Source organism: Xyrauchen texanus, chromosome 18 (genome assembly GCF_025860055.1).
Source record: "Xyrauchen texanus isolate HMW12.3.18 chromosome 18, RBS_HiC_50CHRs, whole genome shotgun sequence".
Classification (NCBI taxonomy): domain Eukaryota; kingdom Metazoa; phylum Chordata; class Actinopteri; order Cypriniformes; family Catostomidae; genus Xyrauchen; species Xyrauchen texanus.
Genome location: NC_068293.1, coordinates 9,723,830 through 9,742,845, shown reverse-complemented (window position 1 = coordinate 9,742,845; position 19,016 = coordinate 9,723,830). Strand labels below are relative to the sequence as shown.

The window sequence follows — 19,016 nt, the reverse complement described above, 5'->3', positions numbered from 1 at the left end:
GGAGCGTGGCCAAAGCCGCCTCTGCGACCTTCGTGAAGACGCGAGGGGACAGAGACAGGCCGAAGGGGAGGACTTTGTACTGATACGCCTGGCCGTCGAACGCGGACCGCAGAAAGGGTCAGTGTCGAGGGACAATCAAGACGTGAAAGTACGCGTCCTTCAGGTCTACCGCTGCGAACCAATCTAGATGCCGGACGCCAGATAGGATTTGCTTCTGGGTGAGCATTTTGAACGGGAGTTTGGACAAGGTCCGATTGAAAACTCGCAGGTCCAAGATCGGTCGTAAGCCGCCGCCTTTCTTGGGTACAACGAAGGGCTGTAGAAACCCTTCTTCGTTTCGGTTGGAGGGACAGGCTCTATCGCGTCCTTGATCAAAAGGGAGGCGATTTCTTCGCGCATGGACTGAACGTGTCTGTTGTGTAATGCGGAGAAACAAACGCCCACGAAGGGGGGTGGAGGCCTGGCAAACTGAATTGCGTAACCGAGTCGAATGGTCCGGTGCAGCCATCGCAATGGGTTGGGCAGTGAAAGCCACGCCTCTAAGCACCGTGCAAGGGGCACCATGGAGACGGGTTTTTTGGACGTACCCAGCGGGGCTTCGCAGCGGTGCGGAACAGGTAACGCGGCGTTGGGGAGCAATGTGGCACCCTGACGCTCTGGTGCTGAGAACAAACTCAAAGCACTTACCTTGCTCCACGCACCTGGCAGAGGGCGGGTTCGTGACTGAGGAGGAGGTACGACGTTGGCTTCCTCTGGACTCGTCTGAACCAGCCCGACGGGGAACAGTCGTGGGGCTGAGGGCGGGTGCACCGCATCCAGGGAGCCGTGACTGTTGAGGCCTGAAAGCAGATTGCCGTGAGAACGGCATTTGCGGGCCATGTGACCCAGAGGTAAAGGAAATAGCTCTTTTATTGAGAATTTGGGTACCGCAGCCCCTGTTGAGGGGTGCGGCAAATGAAAAAACAAAAGATTCTCCTCCTGGCCCTCCACCGGGGGACGGAGCGGTCTTACCACCTCCGGAGCTAACTTCTCGCACTCTGGGTCCAGTGTCTCAGGAGCGCCTGGGAGCCTTCCGGCGTACGGAGACAGGGGGCGTACGCTTCCCGCGGTTTGCTCAACGCCGGGGCTGAGAGCTGGGCCCGGGTTGAGGCGGAGCAGAAGGTCTTGTGGCCGTGGCAGGATGCCCTCGGCAAGCAGATGGAGCCTGGGCCGTGGCGGCAGGCTTGCGGCGAGGCATGATGTGCGAGATGGCCTCCGTCTGCTTCTTCACCAGGGAGAACTGCTGGGAAAAGTCCTCAACGGTGTCGCCGAAGAGGCCGAACTGGGAGACAGGGGCGTTGAGAAAGCGAGTCTTGTCGGTTTCACGCATCTCAACCAAATTCAGCCATTGCTGACGTTCCTGGACCACCAGTGTGGCCATCGCCTGCCCGAGCGCCTGCGCTGTGACCTTCATTGCTCTTAGGGCGAGGTCGGTCGCTGAGCACAGTTCCTGCGCTGTAGGCCTTTGTGGTGAGCGAGGATGTTGCTCTACAGGACCGGGAAGGGAGTACAGGGCGACCCCGCCAGGTGGTAGTGCTTCCGGGGCATAGATGGAGCGCAACAGCTCTATCCACCTGGGGGATCGGCGTGTATCCGTGGCGCGTTCCGCCGTCGAGGGTGGCGAGGGCGGATGAGCAGGTGGCGGTGCGACGAGTGGAGAGGGGTGCTCTCCACGAAGCTGTGAGCGGCGCCCAGCACCCAAGAACCAGTCGTCTAGCCGTGATGGCTGTGGGGAGGATGGAGGGTTCCAATCCAAGCCCACACTGTTGGCTGCCCAGGAAAGCATATCGGACATCTGCACGTCGGCCTCTTCCTGGACATGCAAGCCCGAAGGAGGCAGCCCAGAGGAGTCCTCGGCGTCAGATCCCACGCCCTCCGATGTCGCGGCGAACTCGTCTGCTTCCATCGCAAGAGGGTAGGCAGACTGGCTGTGAGGTGAGTCGCCGTCACCTTGAGCGGGGACGGGAGTCAATGAGCGTGTCGGGGCGCGGGTGGTCCGAGGGGGCGTACCCGGCGGAGCTGCACCCGCTGCCATCCCCGAATCGCCTCCATCGCCAGCCGCATCGTCCTCAATCCCGTGGGAAGAAGGAGCAACACGGGGGGGCGGCTGGAGTGGCTTGCTTACGGTTGTAAGCAAGCCGCGACTGCAACGTTGTCATGGTCATGTTCTCGCAATGAGAACATGAACCATCCACAAACGCAGCCTCGGTGTGATCGCTGCCCAGACACACGAGACAACGCCTGTGGCCGTCGGAAGCGGAGAGTACTGTACCGCATCCAGGAACAACACAGGGGCAGAAGGGCATCTTGAAAAAGACACGTCCTTAAAAGGACGTTCAATGCCACTGTGTTTTGCTCTTTTAGAGGAAATTACTCTTTTAAAATAAAATCACTCTTTTAAGAAAAAATAACTCGAAAGAGATCTTTAATATTCTGCACTGTCGAAGCGCTCAGGGGCAGGAAATGCACAGCCGTGCAAACAGGAGAAAGCCGCTGTTGTGCGCCATAAGATCCAACAGCATGCAGCAGAGGATAGCAGGAACTCGGTGTGTACACGCAGCAGTTGCAGACACGACCATCGGCTCTGAAGAAATTTTCTGAATGAACTCCCGTATTTGCGCCGCTTAAATACCCGTATGTCTGGGGGCGGGACATGCAAATACTGGTTGCCAACTCTCATTGGCCTTTTTTCATAGTTCAGAGGTGAATATCGGCGCTCAAGAGAGACCCGTAGTGTCGCTTCTCTGACACAACGTGGAGAGAGCGACAGAAGGGGAAATACAGTTAAACTTAACAGCTTCAGCATTAAAGGCTTGCAATAGCTTAGACACAACAGACATAGTAATCAAACATACTAAAGGTGCTTACCTTTTAACAGAGTTACCTCATTGGGAGGAGATGTAAACTTTCAATAAGGTGGAGGAGAGAACGAACCAGCTTCCGCAAAATACTTAGGGTGGACCCCGCTCAGACGGCTATTTTTAGAAATAGTATGTATTTGACCAATATTACATTACCTTCAGCAAGCTGACTAACAATATAGCTGAGGAATAGAGATAAAGAGATAGTTCACCCAAAAATTTGAATTCTCTCATCATTTACTCGCAGTCATGCCATCCAAGATGTGTATGACTTTCTTTCTTCTGAAGAACACAAACAAAGATTTTTCGAAGAAAATCTCAGCTCTGCAGGTCCATACAATGCAAGTGAATGGTGATCAGACCTTTGTAGCTCCAAAAATCACATAAAGGGAACATAGAAGTAATCCATAAGACCCCATTGGACTCCATAAGTCTCCACATCTCCACTTTCCCTTTTACATCTGAAAGTCACATGTGGTGCCTGTTTAGTTTCACTTACACATCTGAAAGTGAAAGTGGAGATTTTGAGTAAAAAAAAAGACTTACATTTTTATCTGTTTCTCACCCGCACCTAGGGATGGGCATCGTTAAGAAATTATCGATATCGATGCCATTGTCGAGTCTGCTTATCGATGCGATTCCTTATCGATTCCCATATCGATTCCTGTACCATTTTCTGAACACTTACAGGGTGGCTTTGAGAGTTGTTGGCTTTGAATGTCTAATTTAAAGTGGTTTTAGAGAATGAAAACCAAGTGTGCAATATCAATACAGAAGTTGAATGCATTGAAATTTCTAAAAAAAAAAGTAAACATTTCTAAAACAAAGTTTTGTATCGTAATCACACTTAGTCGACTCGTGTGTGCTAAACCGATTTTTTTCAGGACGTACTGGTCACCCGTACAGACTACTTGATAACAATATTGTAAGCATTTCTCCCACCTACTGAAATTCGACCTGCTCTACTGTCATGAAAGGGTGCAAACCTTTCACAACGAACCTCACAACCTTGCGATGACATTCGTTCACCCTTTCCTCTGTCATCTTGGCTCCCTGAGCAGCTAGCGTGAAAGGGGTCTCTCTCTCGCTACTCTCACCAGGCTGTCTGTCACTGTCACCATCTACAATGAATTAAACGAGTGAATATTTGCACATAATTTGACTATTTAGTTAGAAAAGATCATTGGTTACTTATCTAGAATTAATGTTTTGATATAACTTATAAGCCTACCTACCATTGTTTGTGGAGCGCAGGCTGTCAAATATAGTGCACTCCTGGTATTTAATGCCATGTATGTTATTTAAGTGTTTGAGCATATTTGTTGTGCTCCCCCCCTTACAAGCGAGAACCGCTTTGCAAAGATTACACTCTGAATATTGCTGATCGTCTTTTTTTGTAAAATTAAGCCACACTCTCGATCGTTTACGTCTCGTAGCCATCGCGCTTTTGGGGGATTTAAAAATCCAGTCGCATACTGTAACGTCATGCCGCGACGCGGGAATGGATCCAGTCGCATACTGTGACCGACGTCATGCCGCGACGCGGGAATGGATGGAACGGAACATTAGGAATCGTTAGTGGAATCGTTCACGTGTGGACGTGTACGATTCCGATGGATCGGAAAGTTTGGAACCGGTTCCAAACCGGAACCTGGAACCGATTCTCAAGCCTACCCGCACCTATAATATTGCTTCTGAATATATGGATTTAAACACCAGAGTCACATGTATTACTGTTTTTCTAAACATCTTTGTTTGTTTTCTTCAGAAGAAAGAAAGTCATACACATCTGGGATGGCATGTGGTTAGTAAATGATAAGAGAATTTTCATTTTTGGGTGAACCACCCCTTTAAACAGCTATAGTTTTATTGTTCATTAGTGCTCGGGAGTTGTGCCAGACCCAGGTAATCGCACATGGTCAATCGCTCTCTCTCTCTCTCTCTCTCACACACTCTCTCTGAAACACACACACACATCCTTGTTTCTCTAATAACTTGTTAGAAACAGCCCAAGACATCGTTACTAGTTCTAAAGTGATGTTTTTGTATTCCTAACGGAAGCTTTGGCGCATCTTTTGAACTAGCAATTGCAGATCCTGATCGATAGAAAGTAGCTCCAAGCTCAAGTGCATTTTAAGAGAGTGTTTAGATTTATTTACTTGTTCATTGAACTGTTGTTTAAAAGCAATATCACTCTCGCAATATTGCTGTATGTTTCTATATCAGTACAGCTGCTGATATAGGGCCATACAGTACTCTTGCTCATGTGATATTGCTTTAACAATCCTTCCTCTTCAAAACCAAAAGTACACAACAATAAAACCCTGAACACATTAAATATAGGTTCTCTTGCAAGATAAATATGGTTTCTGCTGACCACAATGTGTTTTGTGTGGTAAATTATTGAATAAATAAATCAATAAATTCCAATGATTTACTTTAACGTAAGGATAACTGTAATGATAATTATATATGCATCCACACCAAGGGACGATAACGTCCTGCTTATTCTAAGAGCGCGCTGCAGTTATGTACACAGTCAAGAAAATGGATTTGGATGAACAGACGTATGCAACTTCAAAAGAGACAAGACAATGTTGTCGACATTAGCTCTGGATACCTGAGGTAAATTTATGCCTTAATTCCTTTCATTCATTTATGTTACTACTGAAGAAAATGCAGAAAAAACATTGCCAGTTCTTGGGCAGAAGTTTCCATTTCATTCGTGTGTGTAATTTTGAGTACACATTGCAGTTCGAGCCCTTAAGTTGGATTCATTTTGATTGGCTGTCAATGTTTTTATCTTTCATCAGCTGGAAAAAAGTCCCTCTGAAAGTGATCCCAATGATATCGTTCCTCAGTATCATTATAGTTATACTGTAGTTGTGGTGTGGACTCTGCTATTCGCTTACAGTTAGAACGATTTTTATCGGTTAACGTTAAAGTTATCATTCTTGGTTTGAACGGGTCTTTACAGTAAGCCACTTACAATACAATAAAAGTGAATAGGACCAGTTCAAAAATGTTAAAATGCACACTATTTCAAAAGGTATAACCACAACAAGTAAAAATGATATATGTTTACATGATTTTAGTTTAATTGTACCCAGAACAATTTTGTATGATCACCACAATTTTGGTACTGCGTTGGGTCAGCACTTGATGTTGAAAGTAAAATTTTAATCACAACCAGTTGAGAACCACTGCAATACAGTTTCATCACAGTGTGGCCACTGTCTCTTCTCAGGCTCAATGTCATGAGGACAGAGAATCCAGATGAGAGGAGGAGAACGCAGCTCTGCTGAAGAACAAAGAGGACCAGAGGAGAAAGGTAGATAATAAAGGAAGTAAAACACATGGCCTGAACTTATGAACATTACCTCCACTTTCGGTTCACAACAACAGCAGAGCTAAATGTCTGGGCTTTACCAAGAAAAATAACTAACTCAGCCTAGCATATGCTCTTCGTTAAAATGTTCTATGTCATAGGATGTTGTGACGAGGAGGAGGGCGTGGCAGGGCAGTGATGGAGCACAGCCTGCGCTGAATCAGCTGATCAGCGGGAGAGTGAGACAAGGGGCAGCCGAGAGAGAGACGCATGCGGCCGCACTGCATGTTTGTTTATGTTTATTTTAAAGGGGACCTATTGTGCAAAATTCACTTTTACATGGTGTTTGTACATAAATGTGAGTCAGCGGTCTGTGTACACAAACAACCACCCTACAAAGTTAAAAGTCCAATCACTCCTCTTTCTTTTATTTCTATTAATCAAAAACAGTGTGTCAAAATTAATGGTTTTCGTTTCTGCTCTAAAGTGACATCACGTTAGAGCTGGCCTCGCCCGTGACTGGTGACAGACTCCACCCTATTATCATAGATCCTCCCCTGAGTGATCTACACACAGTCTGCCATTTAAAATCAAATCAAAACTTTATTTGTCACACGACCATATGCACAAGTGCAGCAGTGGGTGAAAGTCTTGTGTGCAGTTCCAAGCAACATAGCAGTCATGACAGTGACGAGACATATACCAATTTACAATAAACATCAGATTTACACAACACAATTTACATATCAGATGTACACATACTTACACAACACAATAATAATATACAATGTACAGTAAACAATATACACAATATAGAATACACATACACATAATATAGAATACACATAAAATAAAAAAAGTATATAATGTGTATAAAAAAATATAAAGTAGGTTGTATTGTAAAGAGAATATAATTTATGACAGTCCAGTGTAAGAATAATAAAGTGCAGTGCTGATGTATACTGATCATGAGAGTTCAAGTGTTCAAAAGTCTGATTGCTTGGGGGAAGAAGCTGTCATGTAGTCGGCTGGTGCGGGTCCTGATGCTGTGATATCGCCTGCCTGATGGTAGCAGTGAGAGCAACAGACAGGAAGTCCAGGATCCAGCTGCACAGCGAGCTGTTTAGGCCCAGAGCCCGGAGTTTCACATTAAGCTTGGAGGGCACTATGGTGTTGAATGCTGAGCTGTAGTCTACAAACAGCATTCTCACATATGTGTTCTTTTTTTCCAGGTGGGAGAGAGCAGTGTGTTGTGTAGATGCAATATCATCATCAGTGGAGCATTTGTTGCGGTATGCAAACTGCAATGGGTCCAGTGAGGTGGGCAGCACAGAGCAGATGTAATCTCTGATTAGCCTCTCAAAGCATTTGCTGATGATGGGGGTCAGAGCAACAGGACGCCAGTCATTTAAGCAAGTGATTGTAGCTTGCTTCGGTACAGGCACAATGGTGGACATTTTGAAGCATGTGGGGACTACAGACAGGGAGAGGGACAGGTTGAAAATGTCCATAAAAACACCAACCAGTTTGTTCACGCACGCTCTGATGACGCAGCCCGGAATGCCGTCTGAACCCGCGGCTTTACGGATGTTCACCTACCGGAATAATCAGGTTACATCCACAACAGAGACGGAGAGTGAACCAACCTCTTTAGCTTCAGCCGCGAGTGCTCTCTCCGCGAGGGTGGTGTTACTTCCCTCGAAACGAGTATAAAAGGTATTTAGCTCATCCGGGAGAGAGGCAGTGGTGTTCACGGCAGAGTTTTTATTCCCTTTGTAGCCTGTGATGATGTTAATTCCCTGCCACATGCTTCTAGCGTTGCTGGTGTTGAACTGTCCTTCAATCTTGTGCCTGTACTGGCGTTTTGGTGCTCTGATAGAGTTACGGAGGGCATAACGGACTTGTTTATGCTCCTTCGCGTTCCCGTAATTAAAAGCGGAGGTCCGCGCATTAAGTGCCACGCGAACATCGCTATTAACCCATGGTTTCCGTAAACCTCGATGTCGTCATCAGAGACGGACCAGAACATCTCCCAGTCCACGTGATCAAAACAGCTTTGTAGTATAGAGTCTGATTGGTCTGACCAGCACTGGATCATTCTGAGGTTGGGGGCTTCCTGTTTCAGTTTCTGCCTGTAAGAAGCAGAACAGAAGAGTAGTCTGATTTGCCAAATGGTGGGCGGGGGAGGGATTTGTAGCCATCCCGGAAAGGAGAATAGCAATGGTCCAAAACCTCTTGTGTTGAAGCTGATATGTTGGTGGTATTTTGGTGCGATTGATTTCAAATTGGCTTAGTTAAAGTCCCCGTTCACAATGAATGCGGCCTCAGGATGCGCGGTTTCCTGCTCACTTATACTCCCATACAGTTCCTTGAGTGTCCGGTCTGTGTCGGCTTGTGGGGGGATGTACACGGCAGTGATAATGACCGCTGTGAATTCCCTCAGTAGCCAGAATGTCAACACAGAAGCATGAGAAATTCCAGATCAGGAGAGCAGAAAGACCTGATAAAATATATGTTCCTCTAATCACACCAGGATTTGTTGATCATAAAACATACACCACCACCTCTGCTTTTACCTGAGAGGTCTTTCACTCTGTCCACTCGGTGCTCGGAGAACCCCGCGGGTTCGATGTCTGAGTCTGGAATCTCTGCAGACATCCAGGTTTCTGTAAGGCAGATAATGCAGCAGTCACTCATCTCTCGTTGGAAAGAGATCCGCACTCTCAGCTTGCAGAGCTTGTTGTCCAGAGACTGAATATTTGCCAATAGAGTACTAGGTAGCGCGGGTCGATTTGCACAACGTCTTACTATGATGAGAACGCCGGCTATTCATTCTGCGTTTCCGTGGCTGGGCAGCCCAGACAAAGGGCTCCGCTGGCGTGTTTGTAAACAGCGGGTCGGCATTGAGAAAATTGAAGTTTTCGGTGTGCAATTGCAGAACCAATGTCCAAAAGCATTTGTCTGTCATACACAATAAGGCAGACAACATCCAAGACAAAAAACAAACAAAAAAAAATAAAAAATCTGCAATGTTGTGTCGGAGCGCACAACGCAGCAGCCATACTCAGCGCCATCTTGACTTTATTTTTTTCCACACTGGAGCAGATACAGTGAGAAGAATAATGTCTCAGCTTCGTAAGCATCATAAGTGTTTGGTTGTTGGCTATAAAAGCAAACATAAAAGTCTTCATGTACTCTTGGCATCAGAGCCATTGAAAACGCAGTGGACAAGTTGCCCCAATGCACCCCAAAACATAAAAAGGATTTAAAAAAATTATTCTCAAGCATGGATCAGTACCAACTGTTCATGTTCCAGCTTTATATCCTGAAGATGCAAGTTGCACTTTATATTTTGTGAAAGGCAAATGGCCTTTCTGAATGTGCTTGTTAGTTGATTCCACAGCTAATGCAGCTAAAGTTACCATTGTCTCTGACTGTATTCACGGAGACCAGAGCTATGTCGGGGCGGGGAGCAGCAGCTCATTTGCATTTAAATAGACACACGAAAACAGCATGTTTTTGATTCAACACAAAAAGAGGCATTTATAATAAATTGCCTCCTCCTGCCCAAACATTACCTCTTACAGACGTAGTCATGGATGGGATAGTGTTAGTGTTTTCTAGCTGGCTGTATAATGGTATTTTTGTCGCTTTGAATGCTTTTCTGTCTGTCAAAAATGAACTTAACTTTGCTGATAATTATCAAGAACAGAGAGGTCAATGTGTCCTATCATCTTGATGTTGTTGTTTATTTTAATATGCAATTAAACTGTTAAAGCAACAGACCTCGAATCACATTGCATGCAGTAGGGTTCAAAAGTCTCCCTGTGTCCACTTTTTGTTTTACATGATCAAAATATATGATCAGCATGACAATTTTATTGAATAGTTTGGTACGTCCCTCTTTTGATTTAATGACAGCATGAACTCGAACTGACATGGTCTTCCCAAGTTTGTGCAAAACCCGATGAGCCGTGTTATCTCAGCATGCTCTGAGAATTGGTACATGGAAGAGAACTGGACTGGTATTTTACAAAACCGCAAAGGCTTTGCATATGAACATTAATTAGGTTTTTCCACAAAAATTTCAAAGAATCTTTACTATTTTAATAAATAAGCTGTGATTAGTGTGATATATTGATCCTGAGATCAGGTGTGTACTAACAGTATTTCATTTGATCAAAATATTCCTACATCTGACACTGTCATTCAAAGGATTTTGTAGGTAATTTTTCGTAGGTGGATAATATTTAGATCAGCTCGATAATATGACTTAATGGTCAAGTGGAAAAGCATTCACTTTGTGATTGCGATAGGTTCATGGAATTAATCAGCCCTATTACAATTAATTACAGCTGTACTTTGTCAGTGGACAGTGTTGGGTAAATTAATTTAAAAGTAATCCAATACAAATTCCTAATTACTTCTCTTTTCTGCACCGCGATATGCAGAAAAGGACAGCGAACATGCCCCCCTCCCCCCCGCTTAACAGTTGGGCCAGTTGCCATGTAAAATCCTGGGCCGATTTCTCTTTCCAGTCCATTCCTGTGTGTAACCCCATGAACTTAAAAGTAATTAATTTAGGCCTCTCATCCACACTAGAATGGTTTTTGTCCTTTTTGGAAATGCTCTCCACATTGTAAATTTCACAAATGTGCTTATTTGATTATTGATCTAGTAAAAGTGCAGAATCTTAAATATTTCTTCATTTTAAGTAATAACATTTCTTTCTTTTACATTTTTAAAAGTCCTCTAAACTTCAGGTTTAAATTCGATTTATAATTCCAGATTTTCTATGTGGACATTAGAACCACTCTGAAAGTAGAAGAATGATTTATTTATTTTAGAGGATAATTCTTTATTAACTTGTTATTTCCAGAGCTAAATTTTGGAGGCAAAACAACAGGAGGAGGACAGGAAGAAGAGCTGACCGCTGGTGGTATGGACACCTAATCCTAAAAGACCGCATAGAAATCCATGACTGTCAGAGTTAATCAGCTGCCCAGAGAAATATGTACTAAGCAAGAAGTATTCCATTGCTTTGCATGAGAACAAGTCATGAAATGTTCTGATAATGTAAAGCTCTCTTCAGGGTGAACTTGGCCTTCCTAGACCATCTGCAGGCGAGTGGCTCAGGTGGGGTTTCTGAACCCGTGTCACAAACACTAGAGAGAAATAACTTCTGGCTGGATTATCAAGAAACTCAGAGTCCAGACTTATCACCAGTACCCAACCCATCGCAGCTCCATACAGACAGTGCAGAGGAGGAGGATGGTGAGTCTTAACCAAGATTTATATGCACCAGCCACGACACTCTGTGTGTTTAGGTCTGTTATATTTCACAACACCTCCCAAAATTTCTCCATTGCGTAGACTTCTTGAGTTACAAAACCTCCACGTGCATATAATATTGCACAGATCTCTCACCCATGCTTCTTTTCATAGTCGGACAGCATAGCACATTGTGTAAATAAAACTGTCCCAGCATGCCAGACATGTGATGCACTTAGATACCTTTGTATATACAAACTGCCTGCTCTATGAGAAGTTAATGTTGATTATGTGCCAGTAAGAGGCAAATTCACTCGCAGCGAAATGCACGCTTGACATGTTTTCAGCTTTAGATTGTTTTGAGGTCCAAATTGCCTGCTGCAGAGTGGGTATGTGGTAACCCATGTGGTCTTGGATATGTTTGAATTATTGGCATTCCTCTCTGTCAACGGTCAGATTAATCTCATGTCTGAATGTTTCTAGGAGTAACTGCTACAAAAACACTGGTTTGCTCGTTGAGATCCAGCCTGGATCATTACTTGGATACACACCATGCTGTCTTCAAAATTGCACTGCTTCAGTGTGGATTAATGATCGACACACTAATTAGACTACAATAAAAAAAAAAAAATAAACATAAAAATAATGCCGTCCTAAGCTAAATTAATGTAGTATTTAAGAATAACAGTGGCCAGAATAGCACGCTACTATACTACTATTTCTGAAGAATTCAGTATGTGTCCTGTGCAAGTTTCTCCTGATACATTTCCCAAATTGGACAGAATACAACAGAGCACATTGTGTGTAATACTGCATCCAGTAATGCAATGTACTAAACTTGATTTTCCATGGCTGGGTTCCGAATGGCATACTACCATACTATATGGCAGTACACTATGCTACGGTATACTTCTATGGTAGAATGCCATTCTAAACTCTATCCTAAATTTCTTGTGTAACAAATGAACCTCGATTATCAGCATTGTCTTATATCGTCATGTCATGAGGTCATGTCAACAATGAACAACATGACAACAATGAATTAAATACTTTTTATTGTGTAAAGCCAAATTTCGCATTCTATTACTAATAGTAGGCAGTAGTATACAGTAGATAATACACAGTATGCTGTAAGTAGTAGACTAGTGTTCCATTCCAAATATTGCCAGTGTATCAGGAACCATTTTTTATTCTGACAAACAGGCATGAAACTAGCATGATTCATACATATTGTTTTAGACTCCTTAATGGGATTTGTAAATGATGTGTAGTGTGATTCAGACTGAATGCTCCATATGTGGAGTTCTTCACATTTTTTTTTCGCCAAGAGGTGTTGCTGTATCATCCATTTTTTCCATCTGTGTGCAGAGCCCGTGGACTGATGTGTGATGGTGTGGGACTAATGTGACACACCTCGAAAGCGTCTGCATATCTTCTCAGATGCCTAATGACACATTTTGTTTGTGTGTTCAGCATCACTTGTGTCTGAATCACTGCAAGTGTTTCATTCTCCGCTGAGGTTTGGGGTCAGCCTGGTCCTCCAATTCTCAAACTCACTGCTCTGTCTCTGATTACCACAAATGCTAGACGTATTTGTTTCAGAACCAAAAGCAGTCTCAGAATGTCCCTTGCCCAGCTGCGGTTCGGCTTACTCATGGCAGAGAAAGGACCTGCCCTGGCTAATGATGCTGTATGAACACAAAGTGTGTACACGGTCTTAATCGGAGTTACTGGAAGGGATCTCTGTTTAACTATACCATCAAATCTAGCAATATCAGATTCAACATTATATATACACTCACCTAAAGGATTATTAGGAACACCTGTTCAATTTCTCATTAATGCAATTATCTAATCAACCAATCACATGGCAGTTGCTTCAATGCATTTAGGGGTGTGGTCCTGGTCAAGACAATCTCCTGAACTCCAAACTGAATGTCAGAATGGGAAAGAAAGGTGATTTAAGCAATTTTGAGCGTGGCATGGTTGTTGGTGCCAGACGGGCCGGTCTGAGTATTTCACAATCTGCTCAGTAACTGGGATTTTCACGCACAACCATTTCTAGGGTTTACAAAGAATGGTGTGAAAAGGGAAAAACTTCCAGTATGCGGCAGTCCTGTGGGCGAAAATGCCTTGTTGATGCTAGAGGTCAGAGGAGAACGGGCCGACTGATTCAAGCTGATAGAAGAGCAACTTTGCCTGAAATAACCACTCGTTACAACCGAGGTATGCAGCAAAGCATTTGTGAAGCCACAACACGCACAACCTTGAGGCGGATGGGCTACAACAGCAGAAGACCCCACCGGGTACCACTCATCTCCACTACAAATAGGAAAAGAGGCTACAATTTGCAAGAGCTCACCAAAATTGGACAGTTGAAGACTGGAAAAATGTTGCCTGGTCTGATGAGTCTTGATTTCTGTTGAGACATTCAGATGGTAGAGTCAGAATTTGGCATAAACAGAATGAGAACATGGATCCATCATGCCTTGTTACCACTGTGCAGGCTGGTGGTGGTGGTGTAATGGTGTGGGGGATGTTTTCTTGGCACACTTTAGGCCCCTTAGTGCCAATCGGGCATCGTTTATATGCCACGGCCTACCTGAGCATTGTTTCTGACCATGTCCATCCCTTTATGGCCACCATGTACCCATCCTCTGATGGCTACTTCCAGCAGGACAATGCACCATGTCACAAAGCTCGAATCATTTCAAATTGGTTTCTTGAACATGACAATGAGTTCACTGTACTAAAATGGCCCCCACAGTCAACAGATCTCAACCCAACAGAGCATCTTTGGGATGTGGTGGAACGGGAGCTTCGTGCCCTGGATGTGCATCCCACAAATCTCCATCAACTGCAAGATGCTATCCTATCAATATGGGCCAACATTTCTAAAGAATGCTTTCAGCACCTTGTTGAATCAATGCCACGTAGAATTAAGGCAGTTCTGAAAGCGAAAGGGGGTCAAACACAGTATTAGTATGGTGTTCCTAATAATCCTTTAGGTGAGTGTATATATATATATATACACTGGCGGCCAAAAGTTTGGAACAATGTAGAGATTTTGCTGTTTCGGAAGGAAATTGGTACTTTAATTCACCAAAGTGGCATTCAAATTATCACAAAGTATAGTCAGGACATTACTGATGTAAAAAGAAAATCTAGAGAGGCTTCATTTCCAGCAGCCATCACTCCAACACCTTATCCTTGAGTAATCATGCTATATTGCTAATTTGATACTATAAAATCAATTGGGGAAGTTGTTATATAGTTATAAACAATTATATCACATTATAATAAAACACAGTTGAAAGATATTTGGTTCATTTAATTAAGCTTAACATTGTCTTTGTATTTGTTTTTGAGTTGCCACAGTATGCAATAGACCTGCAAGTCTTAAGGTCAAAATTATGTCAAACAACTTTCTCTAGAAACTAATCAGTCAATCATTCTTTTGAGGAATGAAGGCTATACAATGATTGAAATTGTCAAAAAAAAAAACTGGTACAAAACTGAAGATTTCATACAAAGGTGTACACTACACTACAGTCATCAAAGACAAAGGACAACTGGCTCTAACAAGGACAGAAAGAGATGTGGAAGGTCCAGATTTACAACTAAACAAGAGGATAAGTACACAAGAGTCTCTAGTTTGAGAAATAGACGCCTCACATGTCCTCAGCTGACAGCTTCATTGAATTCTACCCGCTCAACACCAGTTTCATGTACAACAGTAAAGAGAAGACTCGGGGGTGCAGACCTTATGGGAAGAATTGCAAAGAAAAAGGCACTTTTGAAACAGAAAAACTAAAATAAAAGGTTAGATTGGGCAAAGAAACAGACATTGGACAACAGATAATTGGAAAAGAGTGTTATGGATCTTAAACCCATTGAGCTTTTGTGGGATCAGCTAGACTGTAAGGTGCGTGTGAAGTGACTGACAAGACAGACACATCTATGGCAAGTGCTACAGGAAGCGTGGCGTGAAATATCATCCGAGTATCAGGACAAACTGACAGCTAGAATGCCAAGAATCTGCAAAACTCTTTGAAGTAGTTTAAGAATATTTTTTTTTTTTTTTTTCAAATTGTTTTTCATGTTATTAATGTCCTTACTGTACATTGTGATCAGTTGAATGCCACTTTGGTGATTAATAGTACTAATTTCTTTCCATAAGGGCAAAATCTGTACATTATTCAAAACCTTTGGCCGCCAGTGTATATATAACCCTTATGTTGCTTTGGGGTCAAAAGTGACCCTTTATTAATTTGCTTATATAAAAAACATGGTTTCCTTCATCTCAGTGGCATGAGTTTTGGTGACTTTCCTATTAAATTCTGTTTATTGCTGTTGGTTTTATTAAAATGTTTATTAATTTGTGGCAGGGTGGAGGCGGGGCCGGGTCGTGATCCTACACACCCGGTCCCGTATTAGGCTAATTAAGCCTCCTAGAGGGATAAAGGTCGACTGCAGAGCATCACGACCCGGCCCCGCCCTCCGCCCTGCCACATTATTTATTCTTTTCATTTATTTAATTGGTATGTTTGAAATAAATGATAGGTAACATAGATTTTACTCTAAGTCTTCTCTTTGTAACATGGTTTGTAATCATAATGTGGCATCATTGCAAAAACTACCCTTCAAAACACCTCAAACCAAAAAAAAATTTAAATCAGTTTGCTACAACCAGGCAAATGAGTGGATCTCTGCAGCAATCTACTGGTTATAATTGTATCATTTCAGGTCATTTTAAATGAAAAGTTGGAAGCAATCTGCCCTAATGCATGACAGCTTTTTCATATTTTCTCCCTAAATTAAACTGAGAAATGTAGATCTTCAATGAAGTGAATGTGACATAAATGTGTCATAAATGTGTTCTTATTTTATGTGTAGTTTGTAATTTAGAAGTAAATAAGCTTATAAAATATAATAATACCACATCCCCTCAAAAAACTGACAACTTTAGAGTTTTTAAATGAGTGAAATTAGTGTTATTACATTTGTTTAAAAAATAATCCATGATTATGGTACAAAATTACAGTTATTGTTATTATCAAATTTGACCCCAAAGGCCTCAAGAATGCACCTGTATCAAAGGGTGCACAGGTATATTAAGTATATCACATGAGCAAGAGTGCAATTTGGCCCTATACCAGCACTGCTGTTATTCAGCCGAGGCTGAGTGCAGTAGGTAATCACAGCAGTGCTGATTTTGGATGACTGCGAGTGTGATATTACTTATGTACAACAATTCAGTGGATGAGCGCATTTTAAAAAATTAGGTAAAACTTAGTGCAGTCACAAAAGTTTTTGGGCATGGAACTACTTTCTTACGTGACAGATCAGAATCTGAAGCTGCTGGTTCAAACCAAATGATGCATCCAGACCTCTTAAAAACTTCACTTTAGAACTCATATCACGGCTTGGACTGTTTCTAACAAGATATTGAAGAAACAAGGGCATGTGTGTGTGTGTGTGAGAGTGAGTGAGAGAGAGAGAGAGAGAGAGAGAGCGAGAGAGAGAGAGAGAGAGGTTGAGCGCGTGTGATCACCTGTTGTAGATAATGCAATTTTGGTCAAATGCATCCTATTTTCTCTGTGGAAAAAGCTGTCTGTGCAGGGGTGTTCCTCCCTATTTCGCAGAAGCTGGTGAACAATAGTCTTTTACTACAGAAACCGCAATCTTCTCCGCCATTTTGAACAGTATGTTTTCTACAATGGGGAAACTGCGGTAAGAGGTAAGCGTCTTGAGTTTGTGTTATTAATTCGTCTGTTTTTGTCTCTCAGCTGTGATGAGCCTTAATGCTGAAATTGTTTGTTTAAAGCTATTTCCCAGCTTTAGTATTGAAGTAGCAATCCCAGAAATCCGATGAATGAAAATACTGACTGGTGAAGCAGGTCACCTCAGCTGAATAATTTACAAAAAAAAAATTATTTTGCTGCCACCTGCTGGCTAAAATCTGCAATGTCACATTTAAAAAAAAAAAGAGACACACATAGCTTTTCACAAATCTGCACTGCCCTTACACCATACCCGTCAGCATTTGGGAACCAAAATCCAGGAGACCTCTGAGCAGTGGGGATGTGCTGGATGGCAGAGTCAGGCTAAATACATACAAATTGTGCTGTTTTGATTTAATGTGCTGAGTAACGGCATTTTCCCCACCGTGTCCGATATTAAAACCATTGCGACACACATTGCAAAAGGTGTGGGCATTGTCAAAATGGCTTCGAGATATGAAATTAAATTCTTCCATCCAGATGTTGTTAAATTTACATGTATATTTAGTTTTTCACCTGAGCACCACCTGAGTCTTCTCCTCACATCTACCAGCGATGCTTGATTCAACTTCTCACGTCTACTACCTGCGCAGATATCAACAGCACAAATGGGTTGTAGGTTGCCAGGTTGAGGTCACAAATGGGTTGAAATGTGTATGCTGTGTCGATTGTGTGAGTAGGATGCATTTCATACAAGAGCTAGCAACTGTACAAGCTTGGAATAATATATTGATGTGATTATTCATATAACGAGGTTTGGGCATACAAACCATACAAATTACGGGAGTTTCCCGGGAGAAATAACAAAATGGGAGGGGGGCGGGTGATGGGTGTGAATATAGGAGACTCCCATGAAAAACGGGAGTGTTGACAGGTATGTCTTACACTTTATTTTAGAATGGCACAAACACAAGCAGAGTGATGGAAACAGTGACGTGTACGAGAGCTGATGTTCTGAAACATTGCTCATGGAACATTTCTCGTCCAATCAGATTTGAGGACTGGAGCTAACTGTTGTATATATAAATATATACAGTATATATATGGGCTGTAGTCTTTTTTTTTTTTTGTCATATGCATACAGTAAATACATTGAAAGACACATTTATTTTCTAAGGCAATCTTTGGGGCTTTTGTGTTTAAAGACGGCCTTCCCAATTGTCCAGCATTCCTGGGATTTGTGTATATGGGACATCTGTCCATTAGCGTGTGGTTTAGTGTGGGATCAGGATGGTTCTCTTTGCGGAACAGGCTGGCAGAAGCACTGCGGTGGAGACAACTTCTCCCACCCTGTCTCTCCTGCTCCATGAACCAGATGAACCAGTAGGGAGGTCAATTCTGCACTGCATAGCTGCACAGACTCAGGATTTCAATTCTCTAGGAACGAATTACCACATACCTCTCTAGGAAGAAATTACCACTGTCCTCATAATTTTTTGACAGCCTCCTACTTGTTTTTAGCGTTCTGATCATGGAAACACTAATGTAAAATGATTGTGCTGTAGTGTAATGTAGATATTAACTAAATTGATGAGCATTTACAATTTCTTTGTGTTTTTTATTGTAGATTGTGACCACATGTGGGTCGTGATGAAACTGCAGCACAACTTTCCATACTATTAGCGAGATATGCTGGAGGACACCATCAAACAGTGTAATGGCAACTACCAACAAGTGTACGAGCTGCTTGATGTGTAACGGAGCACATTTTTATTGAGATCTTCCTGTGTAGTG

At 42.9% G+C, this 19,016-nt stretch overlaps 1 pseudogene; it reads left to right on the top strand.

The window, feature by feature from the left end:
* Window positions 1-18,980, top strand: part of LOC127658655 (epithelial-stromal interaction protein 1-like) — a 30,461-nt pseudogene extending 11,481 nt beyond the window's left edge.
* Window positions 18,981-19,016: the final 36 nt, after the last annotated feature.